Source organism: Anser cygnoides, chromosome 1 (assembly GCF_040182565.1).
Source record: "Anser cygnoides isolate HZ-2024a breed goose chromosome 1, Taihu_goose_T2T_genome, whole genome shotgun sequence".
Taxonomy (NCBI): Eukaryota; Metazoa; Chordata; class Aves; order Anseriformes; family Anatidae; genus Anser; species Anser cygnoides.
In genome coordinates this window covers 120,788,981-120,806,176 of record NC_089873.1, presented here as the reverse complement: position 1 = coordinate 120,806,176, position 17,196 = coordinate 120,788,981, and positions in this window count along the sequence as shown.

Sequence of the window (17,196 nt, the reverse complement as noted above, 5' to 3'; positions counted from 1 at the left end):
CCACATTTGTGTAAACATCCAGCTACCCTGCCTGGTACCTCGTGGTGACTTGTAGCCCATCAGCTTTCAGAAGTAAATAAATCATGTCCTTTGCAGAGGACAGCAGAGGATTCTTCAGTTGAAACTCTGCCCTGAGTGCTGTGGACCAGAGATAAAGACCTCGCATTTCTTTCTTACTTTTTTTTTTTTCTTTTTAAGTAGGGGCCTTTGTCAGAGGCCAAATATTCTCTCATTTCTTTAGCAACACTCTCCTGTGCTCATCCTCAATGGGACTTCCCAACAATGTCCTCAAAGATGTGATGAACTTCCAAAACGGGCAATACTGATTGATCTTTCATTACTGTCCTTCAAAAATGCACTCTGAGGGAAATATAAACCTGAACCCTTGACAGAAATCCCTCCCCTTCATTTGTGCTGAAGTCATTTTGTAATCCTGTCCCAGCATCACTAGCAGCAGCTGAATCCCACCTCAACGCTCAACAGCCAAGCAGAAACCACCTGTGCCTGGTTTGTTTTTAGAAAGCACCCTCACATGAAGCTCTGCTCAAAGCAGGCCAAACCCTGACAACTCCTTCAGTGCACATGGCTACCTGGTGTTGCAGCATCACAGGATGGCTGAGGATGGAAGGAAGGGCTGGAGATTGTCTGGTCCAACCCCCTGCTCAAGAGGGTCCACCCAGAGCAGGTTGCCCAGGACCATGCCCAGGAGGCTTTAAAGATCTCCAGGTAGGGAGACTCTACTCTCTAAAGTAGGGTAAGTGCCCCATCTGTTGTAAAGGTCTGTTGTCACCAGTGGAGTTGACAGGGTTAATAGTAAAAGGACTTATTTTCTTTGGAAAATATTAAAAAAAAATAATCTATAGTGCAGACGGGCAGAATGTTTTAGCCTCTTGTGGTCAAGGCTGGCTGATCCTCATACCTACATTCAGGGCTGCCCCAACAAGTGCAAAGCTGTTTAATTATTGACAAAGAAGCAAGTCCTCCACCCAGACTACACTTCATTTTGGGATGAAAAAGCAACTCCATCCAAACTGGCAGAGCTTTAAAGTTCTGCCTCTTTGTACTCTTAGCATCGGTGCACATAAAGAAAATACAAGGCCTGGCCTGGCCTAAGCAATGAGTGCTTAATATTTCTTTTGCATACCCTAGCAAATCAGTGTGTGATTTGAAAATGTCATTGCACAGCAGCGTGTTTGGCGTGTATTGCTGCAAACGGGTGCAGGATGAAGGGCACAAAGAAGAAAAATAGCAGAGATCCTGCAAGCTACTTACCTCTCTGTGGCGTGACTTCAGTGGCACTTGCTGCAAAGCAGAGGTGGAGTGCTGTACTTCTGCACGTCCAGGAGGGTGCCTCTGCAAGAGGTTAAACCTGGCCTCTGAGAGGGGATGTGCTGCCAGGAGCACGTTTGGGTTGCCCATAACCTCTGCTGCTTTAAGTGCAGGTGGTACCTGTGAGCTCTTGCTTTTCTGTGGGCTTAGAACAGCAATGGCTAAGGTCTGCAATGAAAAGTACCCAAAAACAATCTTCTAATCCTTCTTTTGGTAGCAAAAATGAAGCTCCATTTTTTTCCCTGCAAATCTACTGCATTTATTGCTTTAACAAGGAAGTGTGTGATCTGTTTCTTCCATACATCCCCAGCTGGCTATCCATAGCTCCTCGAGCAGCTCTTCCATGGATCATAACCAACTTTGCATGAGACCTGGCCTGCCAGAAGAGACAGGAGCAGGCACAGCTCCACACACCAAGTCACCCCTAGCGGTTTTTGTGGTAAGTCCCTCTGGGGCTTCCCCAGCTGCTCCCACTAACAGCCTGACATACTTCAGTAGTGTCCCTGGCACTGAACAAGGAGCAGGTTGAACTGAGGGTACCAAAGCCGTCCTGCGGTGGTAGGTCACCATGTGCCTTTCAAAATGTGAGCAGAGAGACATTCTGGGGAAAGCGTACTGCTTGTACCATCCAGCTCTGGAGATAAATAGAGGACAAGGCTCTGTGGCTGCCAGTTTGGCACCTTTCATGGGTAATAAAATACACTCAACGCTTTTCAGGCTTTTCTACAAATAATCAGAACTGTTTGTAACTATGTTGAAGGAATTAGGGTTTTTAGACTCTGTTGGAATGATTAAATAGAGGCCTTTCTTTCAGAAGGGCATGAAATTTAGCTGAAAAGCAGGGTTTGTGAGTTTTCCTCCAGGCAAGTTAGCCAGGACAAACTGGCAGGAAGGAAGGCAGGCTCTCTGAGAGGGAGGATTTCCCCAGGTGGCACAGGCTCAGAGAGCCCACTGACCTCCCTGCTCTGCCTGCCTCCCCCTCTGCTCAGCCTCTGGGGCACGTAGGGGGGCTTGTTGCAAGTCCCATGGCAGCACGCAGGAGGGGAGAGGACTGAGGGGCGAGCTGGGAAGAGGCTTTAAATATTCCTGGGGGGAGGCGGGAGGGAACACGAAGGAAGAGGTGCTTCAGGAACGGCCAGAGAGTGGACCGAGCAGTGTTGGGGAAATAGATCTGTGAGTTGTCAGCACAGAAATGATCGCTGAAGTGTGCGGCAGGATATAGCCACTTAAGGACCAAGTGAGAAGTGGGGAGAGGGACTGAGGCGATGTCCTGAGGAAGGCTTGTAGCAGGGAGGAGAGAAGCCCTCAAAGAAGACAGTGCAGGAACACCTCGAGAGGAAGGGTGAAAACCAGGAGCGTGAAAGGCTCTGGAGCACCTCAGGAAGAAAGCTGTTAGATAAAGAAGGAATGATCCACATCAAAGGCAGGCCACAGGCTGGGATGGAGGCTCCAGAGTGTGCCAGGAATAACAACAGTGCCTTGGCTCATGCCTTGTTCCTTCCCCCCTGCAGCACCATCCCCTTCTTTGCATTTCATCTTCAGGGCGGGGACCTGTCCCTCCTCCCCGTCAAGCAGTTCAAGCAGTTGTTTGCCATTTGTACTGAGAATATTAATTGGATGAGCATACATGTGTGCTTTTAAATATAGGGGGGATATAACCCTGAAACCACCCTGCCTTTGATTTACTTAATTGAATGCCATCCTAAGAGTTCAAAACACTACATAAAGTCCTTCCCATCTCTCTTCTCCTCTATGGAAATCAGGAGGCTCTATCAGAGAAGGAAATTATATATCATGGTAGAAAAGAACGAATTGTTTTGGCTTCTGCTTTTTCAGTTTCCCAGAACCATCCCGTACATAGATGCGACAGTCTCGGAATGAAAATTCAACCTTAAATGCGCATAAAGTATACCTGCAATTCTTCAGACTTTGGCTACCCTCTCTTCACTGATTTCTGCTCTCCTGCTGCCACAGAAAGCCCCCCTTTCCATGCTAGCTCTCTGCCTCCAGCACTGTCCACGCACCCCAACTTGCAACAACAACTTGCAAGATCCCAGTTCTTCCAGCACTTGTCTGAGCAGTAAGAGCTGGGTTCAGCCCAGAAAGCCTTTAAATATATTCCTAAATATTTATACTGTAGTTAGCACTGATCCTGGAAGGAATGTAAGTGTTTCTTTGTGTGTTTCTAGCTCCAGTGGCACTTAAAGCATGTACATAAGGGCTTTGCTAAACAGGAGTGGGCCTTAATGCACACTTAATTACTTTGCAGTCTGGGCCCAAATGTTTGCCTATATTGCAGTGATCAAGCTCTGTCTCTTGATTTCCTGTCTGCAGTACAGGGATAAAGAAAGCAGATGATGATGTGAGATGGAGACTTCATTGGCCTGACCTTGGGATTGCTGAATAGCTCATGACTGGCAAAATCCTGGATTGATTTCAGTTGGATTTTATGAGGTATGGAGCTGGAAAGACTGATTTTTTCCCTCCTCATTACATGGCAATGACTATCCTAGCCATGGCTCCTCACTCCGTATCTGGTATTTCCCATGTCAGAGGGGATGCCAAGTACTTTCTTCCTGATGTTCATAGTGCCCTGGTTTTCAACCTTTTTAAATTGGTAGACCCTGCATATTTTCTAAGGCAGATGTGGCCCCCCTCAGTAGTCATGGGGCAGAGCTTATGACAATACTGAAACTAGTTTTCCATGCTGCTTTTCATGGACTCTTACAGGCAATCTGTTGAAGTCCACAGAGAACTGAATGCAAAGCATGCCCTTGCCTCTTACACAAAGGCTTTCTTCTCTTCAGTTTCAAGTGCCACCAATGACTACTGGTATGTGAAAAGCACTGTTTGGATTTAGACCTGGACAAAGTCCCTGTAAATGAAAACTTATTACCATTTTGCCTTTCCCATTTAAGTTAACCTATTCTCTGCTCTCAGTAAAACCAAATTGTAATGCTCCAGATTTTCTGCAAGGGAACACTGTCTTAATAATACTTTAGTATGTAGAATAGGAAGCCATTAATAGTAAGTAACAAAGAAGAAAAAAGATTACTTCCTTTTAATCTTCCGTTTATTCTGTGGGTAGCTAATAATTACTTAGACATTAAGGCCTGTTACCATTACTTGCTAAGTTTCCGAGAGCCCTGTTTCTACAGTCTTATTTAAAAACAGTAGAGGAAACCACCTATCTAATCCAAACAAACAATTTCTGAGGGTATAGTCACAGAGACCCCAGATCAGACAGTAAAGGTTTTTAGGCACCTGCCACTCACTAAACCCAATGAAAATTAGACTGCTAATGCTCTTACAAGCCTGGATCCTCGTGACTACAGCATTTGCTGTCAAGTGTTATGATGGCAGAAACTTGAGCTGAAATTACAGCCTACATCCACTCACAAGGGACACAAGCTGTTTCTCTGAAGTTGTTTTTATTTTTATTTTTAAACCAGAACTGCAGGACAAGCCCTTCCTTTCCATCACTGCAGTGTCAATAGAAGCCTTATTTTCAGGCTCTGATAACAACAAAAAAAAAAGGGGGGGGGGGGGCAAACCAGTTGTGCCATATTTGCTCAGTATCAAAAACGATGATATAAAATGTGTAGCATCTGTGTCTTCAGCAGCTGTTTCAGGGAGCAGACCTCTCCTTCCACCAGCAAGAAGCCCACGACCAAGCTGGTGTGAGCAGTCAGAGCTGGAGAGCAGCCACAGACCGGCTGCAGGGCCCCAGCAACCCTGGCTATTTCTGGCTTTGCGACCGGCTGGGTGAGCATGAGTAGGTCACTCACAGGGGCAGGGCCGAAAAGCTTTGCCAGCACAAATCACCTGCTCTACATCCTGCGATGGGCTTGCTTAGCCTTCACAGAGGATTTGCACAAGGGGTGGTTTCACCCATTCCCCAGTCGTCCTCTAAGCTTTGTGGGCTTGGACGGAGCAGCCTGCCCAGAAGAGTTCAGAGCTGATGGTCCTCCAGGTGAACCACACATCTAACCCTTCTCCCTGGGTTTTGACAAGGGGAGGAAATACAGCAGTAGTGATTGGCAGGAGGTGAACTGCTGGTGGTTGAGAGCACATCATCATCTCTTATTTTCAGTATCCCTACCCATGTCAGTGTTTAAGTATGAGCAACAGCTCACACACAACCTGAGTGCAGACAGAACACATAGACATGCTCATGAATCATTTTACACCTATGTGTAGAGGTGCAAGAGCCACTATCAAAGGCAGCAGAAGAAACTGGTGTTGACGTGGTGGGATCGTGCCTTTCCTCCAGGTCTCATCAAGGCAGGACACCAACACTGAGTGAAAAGACTGGGCCAAGCCGAACAGTGAAGGCATACGCAGCCCCATAAGGGTGCTGCCACCCAGAAAGCTGCTGCTGGCCTTCTCAGCAAGCTGGATGGTGTGGCGGGGCTGGCATGTCCCTCCATTCTCCTGCCCCCACCACAGCCCCTCTGCTGGGGCCCACTCAAACGCTGTTATGGCACCTATCATCCAAAGTAGTCGTGTACGGGACCATAAAATGCCACTCCATGAGGTTATTGGGCAGCAAAGGAAACCCTCAGGCAGCTCCCGTGGTGTTTCTCCTCTGGCTGCAGGCAAGGCACTGCTGTCACTGCAGGAGCGAGGCCTCCTCGGCGCAGGGCCCCGGATTCAGCCATTTGTTTCCCTTCCCGATCTGACAGGGCAGAGACAGGTTTTATTGAGCCGCTGAGCAACTCGTGAGGCCTGTCTATTCACCAAGGCTTTTCTGAGCGCGTGGGCTGAGAGGTTTATTGGATCGGGGGATAATTTAGTATCCATTTTTCACAGCATGTCCATTCATATTAACTCACCCTCACGGTCTGTTTCTGTCCCCTACCCCCAAGGTACAGGAGGGATAATGGTATGGAAGCTCCTGGGCTGTGGCTGTCACTTGTGGTGGGACCCCTGAATCCCCTGGGCACCTTCCTGGGCTCTCTGCCCTCTCAGCATGGGCAGGAGCAGGGTCCTGGATCACCTTTGGCACCACCCCTCCTTTCTTTCAGGGTGGGAGGAAGAGGCCCCCATGAAATCTGTCAGCACATTCACCCCCTGCCACCACTCTACTACCCCACGCCATCTTTTCACAGTAGAGGTGAGGGCTGTTTCTAGACCACACACAACCCACAAGAGAACCCACACCTCCCAAAACAAAGCCTTCCACGCCATTTATTGCAATAGCAGAAAAGTTTGAACAGAGAAAATGTGGGCCCACTGAATAGGGAAAGTGATTTGGTGGCAGGGAACGCAGATAAGGCTAAGGTACTCAATGCTTTCACTTCTGTGGTCCTCGTTGTCAAGGTCTACCAAGCTTCTAAGCTTAGAAGCAAGATTCAAGGAGGAAAATTACCAGCAAGTGGATAGGCATTAAGTCGGGGATTGCCTGAGATCCCTTCAAGTCCGCAAGACCCAACACGTACGTCCAGGAGTACCAAGAGAGCTGGCCTGTGTCCTTGAAGGCCACTCTAACATCTCTTAAAGCCTGTGGAGGGCTGGGGATTCCCCTGACAAGTGGAGAAAGGCAAATATGAGGCCTGCTCACATCTACAGGATGGTCATCAAGAAAAGTGAACTGGGAACTTCACCTGTGTGCAGGGCAGGAGAACAAGAGACAACAGGCATAAATTGAAACAAGAGCCATTTAGAGTAGATACGAGGAAAAGAAATCCCCCGTGAGGCCAGTCTAGCAGCGGAGCAGCCTGCCCAGAGAGGCTGTACAGGCTGTGTCCTGTGAGGTTTCAATCCCTGACCAGACACAGCCCTGAGCAGCCTGGTCTGGCCTGAGGCTGACTCTGCTCTGAGCCTCCCGCGTCCTGTCCGATCTGAATTATTCCATGAATTATCCCATACTGAGTTGAATTGGACAACAACAGTAGGAAATTAAAAATACAGAAATATAATCCTACTGTTGACACAAGTATCCCCAATTCTCCAGACTGCTTTAGTACTCAGTCTGCTCTGACTTATGCAAGAAGCCAGATTAGCTCTCAGCCAGGGCAGCAATACAGATGTGTCCTCACTACTCCTTTGCCTATGCCAGCCTGAAGGCTTGAGGCTGCTGCTGCTGCTAAGACTCAGATGCATAAAAAGCGACTACAGAGGGTGGCTGTTTCTGTAAGGAACCAGTCACCGTCACCTCCGCTCCTTTTCCTGACTCCCTTCTTCTTTCCCTCTCCCATTGCTCCTTCAGTAAAATCAGGAACAAGAAACCAAGGCCCCAGGGCTCATCTTATAGCCTCTGTGCCCACCTCTCCCTCTGTCCCCCTCTACTCCCTAAACCTAGAGGGACTTCTGCCAGGCCACAGCCTCCCTCTGTGGGGTAACAGCAGTGCCCTCCAGAAACCACAGGTTGAGCAGCCAAACAACATTAAAGTTCCTTTCACCCTCCTCCCTAGCTGTGGCTGAGGCTAAGCGCTGTTCAGCGAGTTGTAAGGAACAGGAACCTCATCATAAGCAGCCCTGGCCAGAGAGAAAATTTGGAGGGAAGGCTACAGCAACCTCATGCTTAGAAAAGATGCTTGAACTCCCCTCCTAAGTGGTCATGGAAGCTATTTTCATCTTCAGCCGCTGCAGATTTGTTCCTGGGACGGTGGCTGCACTGAGTGGCTGACACAGACCTGAGAATCAATCAAAAGTAATTGAAACAGAAGAGGCTCAGCAATCAACATATTAGGTTGCTGGAGCCAGAAAAATGCCGCTATGAGGAGCCAGAGAAAGGGGAACTGACTTTCCTTCTGAAAACTTAATGTGAGGAAGAAACTATGGCTGCACAGCCCTTTCCTACAAGAAGAATGGAAATCTGTGGAATTCTCCTTCTGTGTATTTTTGTCCCCTTTAATGGGAAGGAGAGAAAGGAAAGAAACCATTAAACCGTTAGCTGTAAAAAATACCATCTCGTTCTCTTTTCTTTCCCTCATTCCCCCCCTCCACATGCAATAAAATGATTCTTTGCTCTCAATTGTTGTCTGCTGTGGCAGCAGTTGGAATGGGCTTTGTTTTTCTTCACTTTGCTGCTCCTCACCGGAGGACTTCGCTGGCTGCAGCAAGATATTAAGCTGGTTGCTGGCTCTCTTCTGTCAGAACGGGAGCTGCTGCTGGAGTCCAGTTATTTGCAGTCGCCTGCATGAATCGGCTCCTGCAAAGTCAGACTGTGGAGCCGCCAACAAGAGCATGAGTCAAAGTGTTAGGGGGCTGCCATCCCCCACTAATTAACAGTGTATGCCCCTCCATCATCCCTCACCCAGATTTCAAACCTTCTGGCAGATGCCCCAAGGGGAGTTGCAGGGGTGAGCTTAAATATTTCATCTATATCATTAGAGCAAGAAAAAAATTAAGGTAATTTTTATATATATATATATATATATAAATTTATATATATATAGGAGGTGGAAAGCTAAACCACTTACATTCATGATAAGAGATGTGCAAAGAGAAAATACAGCGCAGAGAATCTGAATTTGGAAAGGACTACCACGTATGCCACTGAGCAGCATCTTATCAGCCTTCTCCTAGACCTGAGATTTGATGGCCACACAGCCACCTCTCCTACATAGGTAGCATGCTGAGCCGAATTACTTTGGCTACAGAGGATGTACTGACTTGACCCTGATACCAGAGACTCTTGTTGACTCTGAATTCTGCACAACACATCCTTGGTTGGATGTGGTTATGAAACATAATAACCCCTGTTACTGTCTGGATGAGCTACCTCAGTCTCTCATTAATTTGAAGGGAATTAAAACAAAGTTTCCCCTTTCCTCCTCATCCAGGCAATACAGCATGGCAGGGAGGCAGTGAGATTTGATATTACGATCAAGGTTTGTATTTTAATCTTTGTGGTGGGAACAAACCAACAGACCAAGGGGACTGGACTTCGTTTCTGGGGTTATTTGAGCAGTTCTGCCTTGTTTGCAATATGAATAGCCTGAATACATAATGCTATACGTGTTCCTGGAAGTCCCCTGCACCAGGGACTTTTCCATGGGCTGGGCAGGCTGTGGAGAGGGCACTTGCACCGCTAAGGTTTACTCAGGGGTGTTCCACCTGACAGAGGTTTTATCAGGTCAATGGGAAATATTTCCTGGGCTCTACAGAGCAGTGCTCCTAGTTTTATCAGTACTAACTGCTTTCTGAGGCTACCACTGAAAATGTCCAGGCAAACTGCAGATTTGAGGACTTTAGCAAGTCATGCCAGCATCAGGCCTGTGCCTGTACAACGGTACAAGCACTGCCCAGATTACCATCAACCACAGTTTATGTGAGAGACGTGCTCTCCCTGTGGGTTTAAGCAATAACTCTCCAAACACACCTTCAGAAAGCATATTGCTTTCAAGAGTTTACATGAAATAGGGTGGGGGAAGGGGAACGAGGAATTAATTTCAGCAAAGAGAAATTTTGCCTCTATGTCCTAATAATGCTAAGGGAAAAAAAAAATCCCCACTCACCCCCTACAGCAGTGCTAGATTCAGTGCTAGATTATCCTCCTCCTAGGGAGCAAAGACAATGGTGCCAAGCACTGCTCGGGAATAATGCTGGAGTAATACAGGAGCTCATCATTGCAGGAAAACTGTGTCCTAAAGCAAGCCTCCCCAGCAAACGCCGAACCATCAGAAATGCAGTGCCCTTCCGCCATCATCTGCAAACAGCATCTGAGAGAGGTGTGATTAGACCACAAAGTTTGGAGCTGGGACCATCCAAATTCTGTTGCTGGTTCTGATATGTCCCTCACGTGCACCTGGGGAGTGTTTAATAGGGCTCGGATGTTCAGAGGTTCTTAACATCTGTCACTCAAAGACCTTCTAATGCTTAAATCTGCAAAAAAACAGAGAGTTAACCTTCTGAAAACAGACAGAAAAGGAATTAAGTTTAGTACTTGTAATGTGCTTTTAAGAAGAAAAGGGACTGAGTATTACTTTTAGTTCTTGTTATTTTATGCACTAGAAAGCTGGAAGACATAAAGATGAAAAGGGGGATAAGAATGATATTAGTACTGAGTGTGTTGTTGGGTCATTGCTGTTGTTTTACAGGTACCTTCATCGAATAAATGCATGGATTATACGCAACACGAAGGAATCATTCTGGGCAGGTGATGTTTATTCCATCAAAGGGACGCTCTCAAAGGACACGCAAAGTCCCCTAAACTTTCCAGGATTAGCAGTGAATGACCTAATATCTCCTCCCACCACTGGTGCCTAACACTTTACAGAAATTTATGCACAGAATGTGACAACTTGTCATGAAATGCTCAACTTCGTGTATCCCATTTTCCTGCAGAGTTCTCTGCATAATATATAAACAGAGGGGGGTGGGGGATATCGCTCTGAAAGCTCCTGCCAACTCACATCTATTTCATTCTTTTCTTTTGAAAAGAAACCTATTCCAGATGGTTTATCATTAGAACTTTTTAAATCTCTGACGTTATGAAAAACCGGGGAGAAAATACGTAAGATCAGGTCTAGCGTGGCCTGAATGCACTCCTGAGAGCTTTCCGTGCTGGATCCGTGCCCGTAGGTACGCCTCCGCTGCAGGAAGCAATGGACTGCCCCAGGTCAGCACAGCCAGCCAGCGGGCACGGCTGATGGGGCAGGATTTGGGCCAGCCTGTGACTGGACAACCTCTTTTCCTTCTCCTCAGAGATCTTCCTCTTCCCAGGGCTTGTGCACCCACGGTACCCCATGAGCAAACATGCCCAGACCGATGCCAGCAAAGTCATCCTAGCTGTGACCCAGGCAAGCTGCCCACGTTTCTGCCAGGGCTCCCATGACAAGCAGCAGTGTGAGCAGGAGCTGCAGTACCTCCCCCTGCATTGCATGCCCTCCTGGGTGTCAGCACTGCAGCGGGGCAGGCAGCCAGCACGCTGAGGGATGTTTTAAGCCAGGCCTCTGAGACAAACCTCTGCTTTCAATAAAGTGCCACAGGATCTTTAATGCCCATGCCGAGCAGGCAGCTGTTACCCAAAGGACATTCTCCACCCTAAAATTACATGGAAATTATTTGCCTCTGAAGCTATGTTTAGCCTACAGAGATTCAAACATATAATTCTGGGATATCTAGTTATTTGATTAAAATGCTAATATAGCCACCTAACTGCTAATGCTGCCAACCAACCGCGCTCCCTAGGGCAGCGCTGTATATTGGGTTTTCGTGCCTGACGCTAAGCCAGGGTCTCACCCTAAACCAGGGGATCACGATCACAGCTTTAAGCCCTCCCCAGCAGCAACTCAGGAGGGCAGCCAGCTCACGGGCTAGAAAGGATGCACAGAGGCATTCCAGGCGATTTCCCTCTCCCGCTGTAAGCTCCTGAGCAGTGGCTGCTGTGGCGGGTTCCTGGGAGTCACACCTTACACTGAGAAACCGTGCTTTTTAAAAAGGAGTGGCTGAGTATGGGAATGGGTGCCACAAGCCATTCCCAGCACCTTTCTTAACCGCCTTTTGCTCACTGTCACTACAAGGACTGGGAGTTGTGCATTCAACATTTCCTCTGTGAAAATGAGCTCTCATTTCATCCAGAATCACCCCTGTGCCACATTACTTAAAAATCATAATTTGGCATAGTCAATTACTTCCATTGAAAATCCATGTACCCAGATGCTCAAAACCAATATCAAGTATGAAGGAACTCACTGCACATTTTTTTAAGCTCCTGCTACGAACAAACGTTCCTTCATCCTGCCTCCTTTTCCCATCTCAGGGTCTCAGCAAAGAGCTCTGCCCCAGCAACACCAGGTGATTTCATGACAAATAGATCTAAGCTCTTCTTTTAACAATCCCCGTGGTCTGTCACTGTTTCTATTCATTTTTCAGTGGTCCTTTCTCGCTGAGAAGGGCACAGAAGCACTCCTTACACTCCAGTCTGGTGACAGGGATGGCGCACGAGGCTGGCAGTGTGCTGCACTTCGCGGTGTCCCTGCCTGTATCAGCCGCCTCACCGCTGCTCCACAGGAATCGGGAGAGAGCCTGAGAGGGTACTTTTTCCGAACGAGGAGGGGAAGGATGAGTGTACATGCCTGATTAGTTACAGGCAATTAAACACGTCTAGCTTCCCCTTGCCTCTCATCCCTAACCTCCAGCCAGTGGAACAGCTCGGCGAGCAGAAATGGAGCACAGCCGTCTCCCCATGCATGAACCCTACATCCCCTCGCCTTTACAGCGTGGTGCCTGAACTCTCAGCCCCCCGGGAAGGAAGCCGTTTACACAGGATGAGCACAGGGCCGTAAGGAAGGAGGCCACCCCTCCCTGCCAGCCTGTCCTGCTTCTCAGCCACAGGGCAAAACCCTCTCCTGTGCTCCCTGGAGCTGCTGCTCGCCTCGAACCAGAGCAGAGGTGGCTTTTGGAGATGCAGGGTTGCAAGAAACTTCTGTGACCCTCCGGTTTGCAGGCCCTTGGGCTTCCCTGGCTGAACCCTGATCTGACCCAGGGCGCTTTCCTTACAGCAACACTCTGTCTCGATCTAATTTAAAAGCTGCTTTCGTTCCAGCACCTGTCCACCCTGGCGCTTCTCCTGCCCATGAGCAGCGCGGCATCAGGGGTTCTCCCCCAGGCTCGCTGCCATCCCAGGTTGGGAAGGATCAGGCTGCTCATCCCCTTCCTCCTGTCCTCCCCCGGGGACTGCCATGCCACCTCCTAGGACCCCATCTCCCCGTTCCTCCTGCGGCCTCTGGTTCCGTGGCCGAGCTCAGCAGGCTCACCCTCACCTCCTGCCGCCTCCAGGGAACAGGCTCCAGGCAGCCTCTCGCTGCTTAAAGAAAGAGGTGGGTGGCGAGAGAGTCCCTCAAGCTACACGGAGAAGCCAAATTTGCAGTCAGAAAGGCAAAAGCTGTTCCTCCTCCCCAGCACGCTCATCCCCTCCAGGCCTTCTCCCCAGAGTGAGTTTTACCCTGACGTGTTGGACCCTTCCCCAGCCGAGACTCCCAGGCCCAGCCCATTAACGCAGACAAAAAGGAAAGGTGCTCGTTGGCATTACCCACCACCTGCTCTGTCCCTTGCACATCTGGGCATGCTTCCACCTCCCAGCAGAGCTGCAGACAAGGGCCACAGGTCAGCCGTCCCTCCTACTCCCTGGGCCTTTTGGGCCTGCCTGCTCTGACAGAAAATCCCACGCGGTCCCAATGACGTTTTCTCCTTCCAGCCGCCTCTGTTGCTACTGCTGCTGAAGCTGCAATGAGAGCTGGTGAGGCCGGTTCTTATTTCATTACAGCCTGAACCTCTTCTGCACAGGGCACGGGTACGTGGACGGGAAACGCTGACGAAAAAAGCCCATAGGACTGGGCGCACTAAAGCATGTAACTGTGATTGAACACGGTCATCACCAAAAATTCACTTCAGCTGAACACATTTGAGCTTTAAGTGCTGGCAAGAAGAAATCAGGATCCATTTTAACCCGTGTTGCCAAGTGTCATCATTTTACCAAGACCCTGTGATACCCAATATCAGCGGCCCATCTTCCGCTTTCACACTAATTGGATTCAGCCATACTGAATGCATAGCGACGCAAATACGGACAACAGGTACGCTTCCAAAATGTCTTATCCTCACCAACACCGAGCCAAAAGCCACGTTAAATGTTGTGTTGAACAACACAGCAAACAATTGTGTTCAGATTTGAGAAAATACTGAACTGAGGACACAGCACACAGAAGAGGATTGAAAATAAAAGTAAAGAAGTTGAAAGCATCCTTACCTTTCTCTGAGGTCTCTCTTCACACCCAGCATGCCTGTCATGGCCCTGATCTACCTCGCACAGCCCAAACCTTCTGTCCTGCTCTCCCTACACATCTTGTTAGCCATCTGCTGTGAGTTACTTTTATTCCGAATAAAACTGAGTTTTACTCCAAGTTACTTGCTGTCAATCCAAAGCATCTCTGCTTAACTACAGGCATGAGGAACATTAGAAACTATTTCCCTAGAAGGGTACTGGGGTGTTATTTGATACAGGGGTCAGAATAGAGGACGTGGTCTAGATTTGACCAAGACAAAGTTTAAAAGTGGCCTGGATAAATGGGGCTTCACTGTAGAGTAGACAGGGTTAGAGGTCAGCCTTTGCAGAGAAAGAAGAAGAAAAGAGTACTGATCCATGTGGGTAATTTCTGCAAAAAGCAGACTTATTTATCAAAAGCTGAATTGATCTAGCTTGCACAACATTAAAGCCAAAGAATAAATAATAAACAGCACCTCCATTTGTCACATGGGGAAAAGAACAAAAGTGCACAACTGGGAAAATGTAATTTGGAGAAAAGTCCAATACGGAAAAAAATAAGGCCAAGTTGCACTAGCAAAATAAAACCAACCTGTGATTTATTAGAGACCATTGTGTGTTCTGTGCTGTATTTCTTTATTCAAATAAAGCCCTGTTTGAATTCCTCCGAGATGACTTTTCAGCAGCATTTAGCGCTTTGCAAGGCAGGGCTCGAGGGTCACGAGTTCAAGAAAGGGCTTGTGTTCCTCTGTCCTCCAGCCACCCGATCTGAGCTACAGGCATGACTTATTCAGCTGCGGTGATGCTGCTGGTGGGAGGGAATAGTCTGCCTCGTGCATTAGCATCTCCTGTAAATTATCTTAGGAACAAGACTGATATAGCTACAGACTGAAGCAGCATTTCAGCTGTCCTAGCCTGGAGGGAAACTACAGCCGATGGCAAAAAAAGAAAAAAAAAAAAAAAGAGAGAGAGAGAGAGAAATGTAATTTTGGAGGGCGCAGTATGAAAATTTTTAACTGCATTATTTGCACAGGCCAAACAGCAATAAAACACAAATGTGTTGGAATAGCTTATTCTCCTCTGGCTTCAAGCAATGCAGGAAGATCCGCTGTTAGGTCTCCTGATGCCACTGTTTCTTTTTTTTTGTCTTCTTTTTTTTTCCCTTTTTATTATTAGCCTCCTACATTTTCCCTGCCTTTAACGGTAAATTGCTTTCCAATCAGCAGCCTGTGACAAGGCTAACCAGAGGCAGCCGGAGCCCGCGCCGTGCAGGGCCCCGGCAGAAGGCGACGGTTCCTATTCACGGCAGGGACACCTCCGTGGTGTTTGTCTTACCTCCCGTGACCCTTTGGGATCAGGGAGCCCTGACCACAATGCTCAGGTGGTGGAAAAAAAAAAAAAAAAAAAACACAGAAATCCTGCTGGACTTGCAGCTGGGGGAGAAACAACCTCAGGAACTGGGAAAGGAGCTGTCAGCCTTCATTATTAATATCCAGCTGTTAATATTTAATGTCATAAAACCGCGGCTCCCTCCGCAGCCTAGTCATCAGACATGCAGGGGTCACACCAGCCAGAATCCTTTAGACAGACGATTCAATGTCCCCGTGCTTTAGCTTCATGCCAGGACTGCTAAAGGTGTTCTAGATGTATTTGAGATTAAATGCTAGAAGCTTTAAGGAAGGGAAGGGAAGGGAAGGGAAGGGAAGGGAAGGGAAGGGAAGGGAAGGGAAGGGAAGGGAAGGGAAGGGAAGGGAAGGGAAGGGAAGGGAAGGGAAGGGAAGGGAAGGGAAGGGAAGGGAAGGGAAGGGAAGGGAAGGGAAGGGAAGGGAAGGGAAGGGAAGGGAAGGGAAGGGAAGGGAAGGGAAGGGAAGGGAAGGGAAGGGAAGGGAAGGGAAGGGAAGGGAAGGGAAGGGAAGGGAAGGGAAGGGAAGGGAAGGGAAGGGAAGGGAAGGGAAGGGAAGGGAAGGGAAGGGAAGGGAAGGGAAGGGAAGGGAAGGGAAGGGAAGGGAAGGGAAGGGAAGGGAAGGGAAGGGAAGGGAAGGGAAGGGAAGGGAAGGGAAGGGAAGGGAAGGGAAGGGAAGGGAAGGGAAGGGAAGGGAAGGGAAGGGAAGGGAAGGGAAGGGAAGGGAAGGGCTTGTGTTCCCAGGCACTGTGGCACGTGCTGAGGAGCGGAAGGCAAAGTGTGCAAGGAAACACAACTGGATGCCTGAGCTCTTCCTTTAGCAGGCAAAGGGAGACAGGGAGAGGGCCTCTATCACAGCAGGCAGGCAGGGGACACTTCAGTGGCTGTTTTCAGAGCCTTCACCCTTGCAGCATCACAGAAGAGCCAGACCCGAGCAGTGCTAGCGGGCAGTCTTCCCCTCGGCAGGAGCAGGAATGCATCACCTCTCCTGGCACGCAGCCGCGGTCCCGCGTCCCCCCGCCGATCCCGGGCTCCCCCCGCAGCGGTTCCGCCTGCTCTGCCGGCGCTGCCACTACAGCTGCCTCGCAGTATTAATTTTTAAAGACTCCTTGCTCCTCCCGGGTATAGATTCAGAGGCAGCTCCAGGAGCCCGCACGCGCATGCATACCAGCGCGGCGCGGCAGCCAAACGCGTCAAATGCGATTTTAAGGGAGAAAGGGAGAATGAAAAGCGCAGCCAGAGTGTCTTGGCACACAGCAGATACACGTGGTGCCCCGTGCTACGTCTGCTCCTTCTTGGCCTTCCCTGCCTCTCCTGCCCCCACCTGTAAGCTCGGCATTGATTTCTTTCCTTCTCTTACACAACGATGTAGTCAGAGGGGCAGGAGCACCCCAGGCAATGAAGAAACATAAGTAATGAGAATCCTCCGAGCACGTTAGTCAGCGTGACATGAAGACAGCTGAGACGGTCCACAAAGCGTCGGTCAGATCCAGCAGAGCTCATTAGCTCTGGCTTGGGGCTACTGCTGCCAGACCCGGGGTAGCGCAAGGTCCCAGGTGCCTCTGAACTGCGCTCCGGGCTCCAGGCTGCCTCGCCGGTGCCTCTGCTACAGCGCAGCCCCTCGGCATGGTGAAGCGCTGTGCAGCACGGTGCAGAGATGCCTGAGAGGCTCTTCAGGGGAAAAAAAAATGGATGCAGCAGTGCCCGTAGGGAGGTGGAGCTATTAAACCGAGCCGGGCTTGAGCTGGCG